Below are 13723 nucleotides of genomic sequence, written 5' to 3' on the forward strand. Positions count from 1 at the left end.
ATAAATAAATAAAAATGTATATGGAAATTCAAATGACCTAAAATAGCCAAAACAATTTTTTAATATTATAAATAAATAAATAAACCTAATTACCTCCTCTCCCCCAAAAAAAGAACATAAATTTTTAGTATAACGTTCTAGGTGACAAAACTGAGACAGGTTCATTCCAAAGATCGAGAAGCTCTTCTCTCCTTCTAAGCTTGATGACAGAACCTCAGCCCAGTGGCCCTTGTGTCCCCTGGCTTCGCCCCTTTCAGGGTGAACCATGAAGGCCATGGCCTGTAGGCTCACGGTAACATAGGTAGTCAACCCATTCAGATGCCAGTGGTGCTGAGTCAAAAACACTGCTTATGGCTGGAGTCCAAAACAGTCCTACACGTAACTACCAGCCCCTGTGCAGAAGAGTCTGGTGACAGGAGGAGGAGGGAGAGAGGGAGAAATGTAAGACAGGTATTACCATTAAAATCTCCAAGGGAGATCTCAGTCTAAGAGATCTCACTCTCATTTATTTAAAAAAAAAAAAAAAAAAAAAAAGTCTTGCCTGGTGATGGCTGGCACATGGGCCATGAAGATCTGGTCCTAATTTTCAGCTTCAAGAGACAAGGCCAGCACGTCACCCCGCCCTGGATTCCACAGGCTCAAGTGGGCCCCACAATACCTGCAGATGTTGGACCTGCCTACCTGGGCACCTGGAGTGGAAGCCCCAGAGGGTAGGATTGGTGCCCTTTTTTTCTCATCATGACATAGCCATCGTCTAGTCCACGGCGAGCACTCAGTGAGCTTACGCTGGATGAGTGGATGAACGCCTGAGTTATCCAATGTGTCCCGGAAAGTATCATGGGCTTTGTGGTGCAAGAGCTCTGAACAACTCAGCTGTCCAGTGAAAGGGGTTGGCCTGGATGACCTCTGAGGTCATCAGTAATACTGCGAGCCCTTGAGCCTGTCAGTCTCAGGCAAATAACTTCACTTATACAATTTAAAACCCTTCCTTCAACATCCTAGCTCAGCCTCTATGGCTGAAATCCTCAGACTTGGGCCGGCATTTAGTGATAAGCCCAGGAGGGAAAAGTATAATGAGAACTTGGTGAGGAAAATGAGGGATGGACAACTGGGGAAACAGGGCACAGGTGAGAGGGACCCACTGAATGGAATAGGAAAAATAATTCAAGATGCAGCACAGCTGTCCAGGACACACACACTCACACACTCACAGAGATCCTCCTTCCTGATCCACGCTGCATCCCCCCATCCCACCCCCTCATTCTGTGACAGTGCTGCTTTGTGGAACAGAACAATAGGTACATTATGCCAACCTATAACTATCCTCGGAGAAGCGATAGTGAAGACAAGGCATTGCGTGAATGCTGGACCACTGGACACCATCCCACAAGACCAACAACAAAACAACAACAATCCCCAAAATCCCTAATTTAAATAACACTGAAAACTGCCCACGCCAGTATCCTTTCACATTTATCTGAGGGTAGGATTTTTTTTTCCCCACGTGATTATTTAAGTACAAGACCTTCTTGCTTTGGAACTGATAGAGTATTTGGGGCAGGAGTAGGGATGTCGGGGTTTTGTTTGTTTGTTTGTTTGTTTGTTTGTTGCTGTTGTTGTTGTGGTTTCCAGTAAGGAGGCAGAAAGCAGAGGAAGTAGTAGCAGGGCATGAGAAAGTTCCAAGTCTAGTGCATGACATATCGGAAGCCCCTCAAAGATAGTTGAATCTGATGCTACTGAGTGAATCCATCCCATTAATAAAGAGATGCCATTTCACTACTCCAACAAAACCAGTTTCCAGGGAAATTGGCACAAAACACACAGAACCCTGTGCAGTGTCATGGAAGAGACTGTGACCCCCCCCCCAAAAAATCAGAATATCTGAATTCTCATCTCTGCCGTAACTAGCTGTGTTTCCTTGGTTTATTCAATAAACAGGCGTTGCACCTCTGCCACCTGCGAGGCATCGAGCTAGCAAGGGAGGGAAACAACAAAGAAGTGGTCACTTTTGTTCTCTGAGCTTCCTCCTATGCAAAGTGAGAGTCCCTACCAGCCCTGAACACACACACACACACACACACACACACACACACACACACACACACACACACACACACACACACACTTCTAAATTCAAGGTGCAGCCCCAGCCCCGCATGGGACCTGCCTCCACAGGCCATTACTGAAGGAAGGAGAAAGCCTGCTGCTTCTGAAACTGAGATGAAGCCCGACATCTGAGCCGAGGAGCAGGGGCAGCCCGATACACACAGGCTCAGCTTGGGGTGTCCTGGTAACAGAAAGGTGCGGAAAATAGGACTGTTCTTTCCAAGCATATCTAGTTTCTAAGGAAAAGATGTCTCTTCTCTCTGAACTGTGGTCCCATGTGTCTGCCTCTCCTGGACTCCGGGCAGAACCTCCTTCCACTCAGGCTTCGTCTCTTCCACGGGCCCCACACACTACCCCGGGGGCTAGAGGACCCTTCTCTTAAATCCTCAAAGGCCCTTTCTAGCAATGATCCAACCACGTTCCTTATGTTTACTGAGAAGGCCCTCAAATATATGATATTCTTATCTGTCCATTCTGCTGAGCTCTTAGCCATCCCTCCTCAGAAGTTACCTTTTCACAGTCATTAATCTCTTTTTTTTCACTTCCTGGTCATTCTGCACTTGACCAACAGTACTGATCATGTATTCCCTGAAACCCACAGAATCTTGATTTTAAGCTCTCATTTAGTTCCCTCAGTGAAAGCTCCCTGCATCCAGGGCCAGCTGGTGGGCATAGGGCAATAGTAAGACCCAGTTCTTGCCCCTCGGCTCACCTCTCCATACCTTGGCTCCAACACTCACCTTACATCATCAGCTCAGGGCTTCAAAGGACCCAAAGCATCTCCATCCTCATCACCTCTCGCAATAACAAAGTTCAGTCCTGCAAACTTTGGGAAAGCATCTTCCATCGTTACAACTTCTTTCACTGGGAAAGAGGAGAGGCTATTCTTACAATCAGCACCATTCTGGAAGCGTGGAAAACCTCCAGTGAAAGCCCCACCAAATGACTCCTGAAATGTGGTGTGACTTTGTGAGTCACTCTCTCCCCAGATTCTCCACGTGCTGGGCCACTCTCCCCCAGCATGATGTCGTTGCCGGGTGCCTTACCACGGAGTTAACTGCGTCATGCTCCTCTACGCGGTCAGCTCCCAGAGGGCAGGGAACAGACTGGTCTCTTTTTAGTCCCCATACTGCCCAGTGTTTAAATATTTGTTAAAATGCAGCAAGATCAGGGAGAAACTCAGCGCCAAATCTCATCTCTCCACCATTCCTCAGGATGGTCTGTCCCTTTGGAAAACTGTTCCCAGGTGTATTTCTAGCATGGCCCGAGGGAGTGCTTGCCCACCTATCCACAGGGTCAAGGAGGAGAATCTTCTCTGTCTTGGGCATTTCAGGGGCAGCCATCACACCACGCTAAGATATCCAAGCAGGCTTATCAGTTGGACAAGCACAAGGGGGACCTTGAAGCAGACACTTCACCCATTCAGGACTCAAGTGTCACCTAGTAATTCTGTAATTGCTCTTCTTACTTACCGTATGCCTGTGGGCTACCTCCTGAAGATGTTTGTTCCTGTTTTCCCATCAATGAAATCAGGGTTAAAATACCTGATTCCTAGGACTGCTGTAAGGATTTGAACAAAATAGCACTAGAGAAAGTGCCTAGTGCTGTCCTGAATATGTAACGAAGGTTTAATACATACTTCATTATTTGTATTACTGACAGGTTGGGGCATGATATTGACTCCAGCATAACTTTGATACCGCCCTTTGACTTGGCTAGCTTTGACAGAAGGGCCCTTCAACAATATCTAAAAAACAAACCACTGAACTTTCAGCTTTTAAAAAACACCAGGTAATGCGAAAACCAGATAATCTCCCTCCCTCCCTGAGGTCACCCTACCCTGACCTCAGGGATGGGAAAAGATAAGCTCAGAGATGGGGCGAGGGATGCAGTGGGGGTTAGGACTGGGGTAAAGGTCTAGAACAGAGTGAGAATTAGGGAAAGAGGAGGATCAAAGATGGCCGGAAGGTCTGGAAGGGGGAGATCAGAAATGGAGTAAGAGTCAGGTTGGAGGGCTGCAGAAATGAGGTGAAATTAGGACTATCAGATTGATGCTCACAGTAATCATTTTAATTTTTCACATATCGCCCACCACCACTGTAGAGTCCAAGTGCCCTGCTTGTGAAGGAGGAGTGTGTGTGTGTTGGGGGCGGAGGGGAGAAGAACCCTGAACAGAGTGAACATTTTTAAACAAACAAGACATTTTGAACTCAAACAGTAAAAGTCACTATGCTGGTCAGATCCCATTGGTCCTTCTCCACAAGTGGGGCTCACAAGTGGGACTGGCAAGAAGGTTCCAGTAACGAGCTCTGCCCGCAGGATATAAAGTGCCTGGTGAATTTCACATTCCAAGGACAAGAGTTTTCCAAATTAAAATTTTAATAGAGTGTGAAAATAGTTCACCATTTACTTTCAGGATGAGGTAGTGTTTAGAATGTCAGCCTAGAAATCCAAGCGAGCATTTTCAGAGATGCTCTCTACTCTGGGAGCGGGGAAAAACCCTCCCAGAAGCCTGTTGCTTCTATCCGGACCTCTGAAATCTTGGACCCAGAATGAGAAGGGGGTCTAAACAGCTTCTTTCACCAGGGAACCTGCCAGGCGTCTCAGGGCTTAAGAATGTACGTTTCAGAAGCCACGACTTGCGTCTGATACTCTTGGGAGTTTGGGAAAAGTCCTGTTGATTTGGGGTCCAGCCCCAGCCATACCACCAACTTTCTGTGCAAACTCAGGCAAGCAATTTTATCTCTCGGAGCCTCTGTTTGTTCATCTGATCCTTCTGGACAAGCTTAACTTGGCAGTGCCTTTCAGCTCTAATATTCATTCAGTCAAAAAGGGTTCGCTGAGCACCTACTACGTGTCAGACACCTTCTAGACACTGGGGATACACAGGTTCCTGCCTTCGTGGGGCTTACATTCTAGCTCCAATGTCCCCTGCAGTCTTCAGAGCCTATGAAGACTACCCTCTGTAAGATGTGCTTGTGCAGCTCAGAAAAATAGACGGGGCAGGGGCTCCGCAGGATAGAACTTAAAGCTTATGGGTGATTAAGTAACTTTCGCTCACTTAGTAAATAGGACAACAGCGCTTCTTTCTTCAAATTTTCCTTAAGTTGCTGGAATGTACTGGGTTTTGGTTTGGGGGTTTTTTGTTTGTTTGGGAGAGTTCTTTGGTAGTGGTGTTTCTTTCCTGATGAGAGGGTGGGAACTGTGGGTACAGGAGAGAGTAAAGACCACTGAGGAAGGTCGACGCGTGCAGAGAAAGACAGCAAAGAACAGGATGTGTGACTACACGGAGGCCCTCCAGGAGAACCCCACGCTTCTGCCAGGGCTCCCTCCAGAAGATTCACTCCCTTTCAGTCTCTGGAAACTTTAACATCATCACCAAACACAGTTCAGGCCTGCCCAGCCCTGCCCGATTACTGCCTGATGACCCAAGACCTGGTCCCTCCACCAGGGGCCTTGGGGCAGAGTGGAGCTGGGGAGGGACATGGGGACATAGGGGAAGGGTCAGAAGCCAACAGGTCAGCACGGGTCACACAGCCACCCTCTCCCAACCCAGGTGCAAGTCTGAGTCAGGGAGGAAGAAATTTTCCTCTTCCCTTCTAAACTCTTCTGACTGATCTAAGAATTACCTTGACCTGAGACAGAAAAATTGGAGAAAATCAAACAGAAATTTAATAACATGTATACATGGGAGAAACGCAGGAAAACTGAGTACCTCTCCAAAAGGATGGAAGTCCTCACCTTAATTAGCATTCTCAGTTAAAGACAAAAGAGAATGTTGGAGTTTGGGGGGGGGGGGTTGTGGGGAGGGCCGCCGGGGTGGGGAAGGGGGAGGTAGGTGTGGAGTGGTGGAGTGTCAGCTATGGGAGGTGACCAGGAAACGCACAGTGAAAAAGGGTAAGGTTGTTATGCAGACTGAAGTCATTGCCTTCTCTATAGATAGTGTTTCTAGAGATCTGGTCAACTTTCTGGTACAGCAAGGGAGACACCCTTACAAATGGACATTTCCCTTATACATGTAAATGTTTCTTAGAAAATGGTAACTTCTACCTGGTTTTCAGGATTTTTTTCCCTGTTGGAGGTTTCTTGGAAAATAGCCAGGTTAAAATAATTAATATGCCAGAGAGACATATTTGGGGGTGGCAAGTTTCTGCTCCCCTCCACTGGACCTTCCAGGTCTACTCTACACCATAAAGAGAGGGAGGACGTGAGGCTGGGCTGCAGAGCACACATGCCCCTGCACTGTAGACCCCTCAGTGGGAAATGGCAGGTTCTCAGCAGCCTGGGTGGAACAGGAAGGGAAGAGGCACTGGAAGGAAGTAGACCCAAGAGTCCCTGGGGAGCAATTTTGGAATGTAGATTCCCAGCCCCACCCCACCCTCTCCAGATTCAGTAGATTAGGGTGGAGGCCAGGAGCCTGACTTTTCACTCTGTTTTCCAGGTCATTCTAATGCAAGTGAGCCATTGCCCACCCTTTGAGGTCCCCTGCGGATAAGAGAGAAGCACTTGAGGTTCTACTTGAGAACTGTAAAAGTCCCTCCCTAGCTGAATGACCTTGGGAGGTTTACATTTCCTTGACTGCCTTTCAAAACCTCAACAGCTCATCTGCAAAATGAGGCTAATGAAAGTACCCCCTTCTTAGGGCTGAGAGAAATAAATAAGGAAAAGGCACTGTGTCTGTATGTAATAAGAATTCAGTAGATTCCCTCTTGTTATTTAGGGGTTATTTTCATAAACGCCTTCTTCCTTGTCAGCCCCTTCCTAAGTTGGAGCGTGTCATGGGAAAGACAGGAATGGCGGGCAGTGAAGCCTCTAACACAGAAGGCAGGGCACCAAGCCGTCCCTGTGCCCTCACAACCAGCAACAACACCGTGGTCTGGGGCTGCACTCAATCCGGACCCCGCCACCAAGAATGTGCCTTGATGTGCAAGCACCCAGGGCAAAGGGGGTGCTCATGGAATGAAGGGGACCTCGTCAGAGAGACGCTCTGGAAGGAGACTGGTGGGGGACAAACATGATAACAAGAGGAGGAAGGGAAGGGCAGAAAACAGAACCTCATCAGCCCTCAGACTCCTGCAACTGTGTGCCCATGCTTCTGAGTAGTAAGGAAGGTGTCCTGCGTGCACGGGGTCAGTGTCTTGAAGGGAAAGAGGGGCATGGAAAAGAAAGGGATATGAAGGGTAAGAACAGCTACTACATTTAAGTCTAAAACACAAATGGTGCAATTTTACTTAAGAGGACATACTTATAAGGGAAAAGATAAAATCAACTCTAGGAGACAAAGACCTCCAACCCCTACTACCCAAAGTCCAAGAATGGTGATAGAAAATGGGTTCGCTTGCCCAGCAACCACCTGCATCTGCATCAGAAGAACTCTTTTCCCAGCCAGGTCTGGCCCACTGCCTTGGTCTTTCCCATCCACAGCTGGGCCCCTGGGCTCAGAAGACCCCTGCCCATCATGACTGGAAATAGGGCCACTGATGATATAATTAGTTAGAATGAGGTTTTTAGGGTAGGGCCTAATCCAATATGTCTGGTGTCTTTGAAAAAGAGGGAAATTTGGGGGAGGGTTCAGCTCAGTGGTAGAGTGCGTGCTTAGCATGCATGAGGTCCTGGGTTCAATCCCCAGTACTTCCATTAAATAAATAAACAAACAAACAAACCTAATTCCCCCCCCCCAAAAAAAGCAAAAATAATAAATTTTTTAAATGATATGTAATAAAAATTTGGGCCCAGAGACATGCATACTGGGAGGACACCATGTGAAGATGAAGACAGAGATCTAGATGATGCTTCTACAAGCCAAGGTGCACCTAAGGTCTGCAGCAAAGCACCAGAAGCTAAGAGAAACCTAGAACAGATATTCCTCATAGTCCTCGGTGAACCAACCCTGCCGACTCCTTGATCTCAAACTTCCAACTAGGAGGCAATAAATTTCTGTTGTTTAAGTCGGTGGTGTTTTGTTACAGCGGCCCTAACAAATTAATACCCCCATAGCATTACTTTTCTTCACCACACTGACCACCAATGGGCAGGTCAGAATCTTCCAGAAATTTACCATTTACTTTTCTATCCAACAAATCAACAGGATGGGAGAATTCAAAGACAAACAAAACATAGTTCCTGCCCTCCAGGAGCTCACAGGAATGCAAATGTTTGCCACTTAACAGTTTAGAAAACACTGTACCATACACAGCCTTGTAGACGCCCCGACCTCACCCCAAAGTGGAGAGGTGGGCCACATGAGTCCCTCTGCAGATGAGAACAGCGAGTTCTGAAGAACTGGTGATTTGCTCCAGAACACTCAGCTCCTAAGTGGAAGGGAAGCAACTGCAGCAAGGTCTTCTGAGTCCAAGACGATATCTGGAGGAGCTGTTTCCTTTCACTCTGTCTTGCTGCCTCGTCTCTCGTGCAAGCAGAAGCCGCAGCACAGAGGCAGATGGAAATAACTTGCTGGCGTCCCAAAATCTGTTCCAAGCAAGTTCCAGAAGGCAAGGAGGGAGGTCAGCCAGAGAGAAGAGACTGGTACTGTCCACCCACCTCTCTCAGGCACCCGCTGCGCCCACCGCCCCAGCCCCAGGCCGCCAGCCACTACTAGCTCACAGGCCCCACAGGTTCCCAGTAATGGTGCCGCCTAGTGTTGTCAAAGCAGCGAGCGAGCAGCTGGAAAGAATTCCAGAATGAAATCTATGTGCCTCTGCAGCTTGCTAAATGGCTGCCACTGCAGCGGCTAAACCCGCTAATGTGCTAAGAAGCATTTTCTGGCAGGGCCAGGAGGCAGGGCTGGTATTTTGGGAGCTGGGAGGGGCTTGGAGGCATCATCCTTGGCAAGTCCTGGAAGGAGGTGGAGGTGAGGAGAACCAACCCAGACGGCTCCCCATGAAGTCACCGAGAGCCACTGGGGCTGCACTTCAGGATTCCTGGAGCGCTGCTGGTGGGCAGGGACAGCCGGGCACAGGGGCATCGCAGGCTGGGGAGCGGTGGTGGGGGTGAGGGCTCTCGGATGCAGGTGTTACTTTTCCTGCTGACCTCAAGGCCAGGCAGCCAGGGCCTGGCCCTATCTCTGTTTGCCTCTGAGTTGCCAGGGGCAGGGCCCATGGTGACCAAATGAGGAAGCCAATGCCCAGGGCAAGCCGGCAAGACCCCCTGAGGTGGGGGTCTGAGGGCAAGGGCATTCCACGAGATCGGGACACTGGAACAGGGTCAGGGGCATCGGGACCTTCTCATACACGGCACCCTCTGATTTCCAGGCACACCAAGCCCCTGAAGCATTAGCTTCCCTGTTTTTCAGGGACCTCCTGTAAAAATACGAGACCAGAAGAGAAGCAAACCCCCAAATCTGTATCAAAACTCGGTCCTGGCGTTCCTTTGTCCCTGATGTGCCCCACGCTCCTTGGAGAAATCAGAGGGTTTTGACAGAGCGGAGAGGTGGGTGTTGGGGACAAGAAGGTAGAGCTGGTAAAGAACTCTTTCCGGGGGAGGCACTGGTGACAGGAAGTGGTGTGAGGACTAAGCAGTGCCGCTCAGGTGAGGGAGACATGGGTCAATCTGGGAACACAGAAGCCAGCAAAGCCCTGACAAAATTCAGTCTGGAGGGGAAAAATCCCGACTGATAGAAACTGCTGAGAGTTTGCAGCTTTTAAAGCCCTTCTAGCAAAAGGATCTTTGGAAGCTTTGCAAACCCTGACCACACAGCCTGCCAGCCACGGCCCGGCCCCCAGCGCCCAGTGTTTTTGCTAAATCAGAACAAACCCACTCACAAATATCTCATCCTGACCTCCCCCGGCACCTATTCCTTTCCTGTCTGTGTGCCCGCCTTCCTCGGAAATGAAGTTGTCTCAGAGCTATGGGGGAGAGTCATGGGGGAGAGTCCTGCAGAGGCCGAGGGGAGCCAGGGGACAGGACAGTCATCTCGGCTCCGCTCCTGACTAGTGGCTGACCCTGGGCTAGGCGTTTAACATTTATGAGTCTCGTTTTTTTAATCTGAAAACATGGAAATAAAGAAGCCGCGACCGCAGAGTTGATGGGAGGAATAATGAGGTTGCACGTTTAGGGTGCCGAGCATAGAGCCAGGCAAGCTCCACGAGGGCTGGTCCCTGTCCTCCCCACCTTCCTCTCCAGGGCCTCCAGCACCATACTCAGTGAAGGGGAGGACACAGATCAGTGGGAGTTTAATTAAAAAGTGGGGGAAACAAAAGCATACTTATATAAAACAACCAATCATGAGTTTAAGAGAATTCCCTCCAACACAAAACACCTGCCAACCCCACCCACCTTCCCCTGGGCTCTCAGCTGGCAGACTCACTTTAGCCAGGCCACTATGTTTTACAACTCCAGGTGGGCACCATCCATTTCTATTCTGTGCACCCTGAAGGGAGCGCCATTCTAGACTAGCATTTGACTTGTGACCCCAGATGTAGGCAAAGTTGCAGCCCTACTAAAGCACCACCTTTAGGAAGCCTTTTCTGAAGCTTCCCATGGCCTCCTCCTTCCTGGAATGCCAAAAGTAGGTCCTTTGTAGTTCCCTCAAGGAACCAATCAAACTCTGCCTTTATCATACTTAAGGTGTGTTTATGTGTGTGATTCCAGTAAGGGCTGGATCTGACCTTTATATTCCCCGTGGCACCTAGCACAATACTAATTCATTTTGTGAGGCCAGCATTAACCTGGTCTCCAAACTAGTCAAAGGCATCCTTCCCCGAATTTTTGATTTTAAAAAACCTTAACCCCTTACCTCACACCCTATATAAAGATTAACTCAACATGGATTATACAGTTAAATATAAGAGCTAAAACTATGACACTTCTAGAAGAAAACACAGAAGAAAATCTTTGTGACTTTGGGTTAAGCAAAGATTTCTTAGAACACAAAGAGTATGAGCCACAAAAGAAAAAAGTTCATTATATCGATCGAACTTGATCAAAATTTAAAACATCTGCTCTTTGAAAGGCACTAATATGAAAATAAAAACATAAACCAGACTTGGAGAAAATATCTTGCAAGACATATATCTAATAAAAGATATATATGAAGAACTCTTAAAACTCAAGAAGAAGAAGACAAATGACCCAATTTTTTTAATGGCCAAAAGAACTGAAAAGACATTTAACAAAAGAAGTAATACAGATAGCCAAAAAGCCTGTGGAAAAAAAAAAATGTTCAACATCATTAGCCATCAGGAAAATGCAACTAAAATCACAGTGAGATACCACTGAACATCTATTATAATGGCTATGTGCCATACACTGGCAAGGATACAGAATAACTGGGACTCTCATGTATAGCTAGTGGGAATGCTAAATGGGACACCCAACTCGGAAGGCACGTTGGCAGTTTCTTATAAAGTTAAATATATACTCATGACCCAGCAATCCCACACCTAGGCATTTGCTCAAGGGAAATGAAAACATATGTCCACACAAAGACCTATACATATAAATGTTCATAGCAACTTTATTCCTAATGGCCCAGACTTGGAAACAACCCAAATGTTCATCAGTTGGTAAATGAATACGCAAGTGGTGATACATCCATACAGTGGAATGCATCCAAACGTGCAATAACTTTGATGAATCTTAAGTGCATTGTATTAGTTTCCTATTGCTGCTATAATAAATGACCACAAACTTAGTGGCTTAAAACACCACACATTTAGTATCTTATAGTTCTAGAGATCAGAAGTCCAAAATCAGTTTCACTGAGCTAATGTCAAGGTGTCAGCACGACTGGTTCCTTCTGGAGGCTCCAAGAAAATCCGTTTCCTTACCATTTTCTACTTCTAGAGACCACCTGCATTTCTTGGCTCATGTCCCTTCCACAAAGCCAGCAGTACAGCATCTTCCAGCCTCTCTCTCTCTCTAAACTCTGCTTTGAAGGAGCAGGAGTTTGACCAAAGGCACAGGACACAGCAAGTTTGGGAAACTTTTAAGCAGTTCTGTATTTCCAGGGTGTATAATGTGATGTTTCAAAGATAAGGAAATGGTGAAAATCATTTCAAACACAAGGCCTCTGAATCCAAATCCACAGTTTTTCCCAGTACATGTGAGCCCTCAGCTGTCCCGAAGCTGACCTTGAAGGCCTCCAGCCCTGGAGGTTGAATGGGCATCTTCACCATGCCTCAGAGCTCTGTACCCCCTGCCCATTCCCTGGGAGGTGGCCCATACCTCTGGACACCTCAGCAGCAACTCAGCCTACAGGGTCAGCATGACCCTGGGTACTTTCATCTCTCCATCCTGGGACCAACTGATTCCCAGCCCTAGTCTGATGAAAAAATAACCTTAATAAGATTGATATTTGCATCCTGCTTTATATTTGCAAGCTCTCTTTTGTGTAGGTTATTTTGTTTGGCCTTCCATTGTGTGAGGCTAAGGGTACATATATTATCAACCCTACTTAACAGATAAGAAAGCTAAGGTGCTGAGGGTGGGAAGAGGCTGGCCACGCTCCCCCAGCAAGTGTGTAGAAGCCAAATCAGAATTTACTGCAGGCTTCCTGCTCCTCACTCCACAAGTGCCTGAAACTCAGAGAAAAGAACTGAGGCGAGCCTGCTAACCTCCCCCAGCCTCTCCTCCCTCAGCTGTGGGACAGACAGTGGGGTAACATCTGTCCTGCCTGTGACACCAAGTATAAATGAAAAATTCAAAAGGAAGAAGTATGTAAAAGCATTTTGGAAACTTTAAAATGTACAAAATATAAGGAATTGTTCTGATTATACTCTCAAAGACTGTCATAATTTTTCTCTAAAAGTATCTTTTTAAAGTTTCTTTTATCCCCTTGGAAAGCCAATTTTTCCAGCCTTCTTTATTTCTGGCTAAAGCAAAAAAGTTCTACCCAACAGCTCAACCTGAATCTCAAGGTCAATCTTTAACTCCTCCTTCCAGCTTCACCCCTTCTGAAATTCAGAACTGGCAGTTCCCACCCCCACCCCTCCTCTCTGTCACAGTCAGCCCCTCTCTGATGCTAGAAATTGGCAGTTGCCACTTTCAGTCCTCATCCCTCTGATACAGGAGGGAAGCGGGCAGGACAGAGCCATTAAAGGAACGACATAGCACTTAGCACCAAGATGGTGGAAAAGTCAACTCCCTGTAGACCTTGAGGCCCAAGATGGTAGGAGAGCTCATTTCCAGTAGACCTTTAGTTTCATTATATGTTCATTAAAATATATCAGCATGGTGAATGACACACCCCCAGGTGCCATGACAGTTCTGAGGCTGGCCATAAAATGTCAAAAAGTGGGTGATGGCCCAATTCCTGGGAATCCCAGCCCCTTCCCTCCAAAGTGGTTGGAATGATCCTCTCACTTGTTAGCATATGAACCTATCAAGCCCATAAAAACTAACAACACTCCACCTCATGGCCTCTCTGGCCTTCTGAGATGGCCTACACTTGGTCTATGGAGTGTGCATCTCTCTGAATAAATCTACTTTTACTCAACTATAGCTTGAATTCTTTCCTGTGCAAAGCCAAAGACTCTCACTTGGCAGGGCACTTCCTAGGGACTCAACCAACACCTGGGACTTAGCCATCCTCTAGTTCCCTATATTTTCCTCCATCACCTCTGAGCTCTCCCCAGTCAAAACCAACCTACACAATACTAAAGCAACACTCCCATCTTAT

General features: G+C 47.4%; 1 protein-coding gene across 1 annotated transcript in view; it reads right to left on the bottom strand.

Moving 5' to 3' along the window:
• Positions 1-13723, bottom strand: part of LOC105086255 (zinc finger protein DPF3) — a 199870-nt gene that overhangs the window by 125638 nt on the left and 60509 nt on the right. The window lies entirely within an intron of this gene.

Source organism: Camelus dromedarius, chromosome 5, assembly GCF_036321535.1.
Source record: "Camelus dromedarius isolate mCamDro1 chromosome 5, mCamDro1.pat, whole genome shotgun sequence".
Lineage (NCBI taxonomy): Eukaryota > Metazoa > Chordata > Mammalia > Artiodactyla > Camelidae > Camelus > Camelus dromedarius.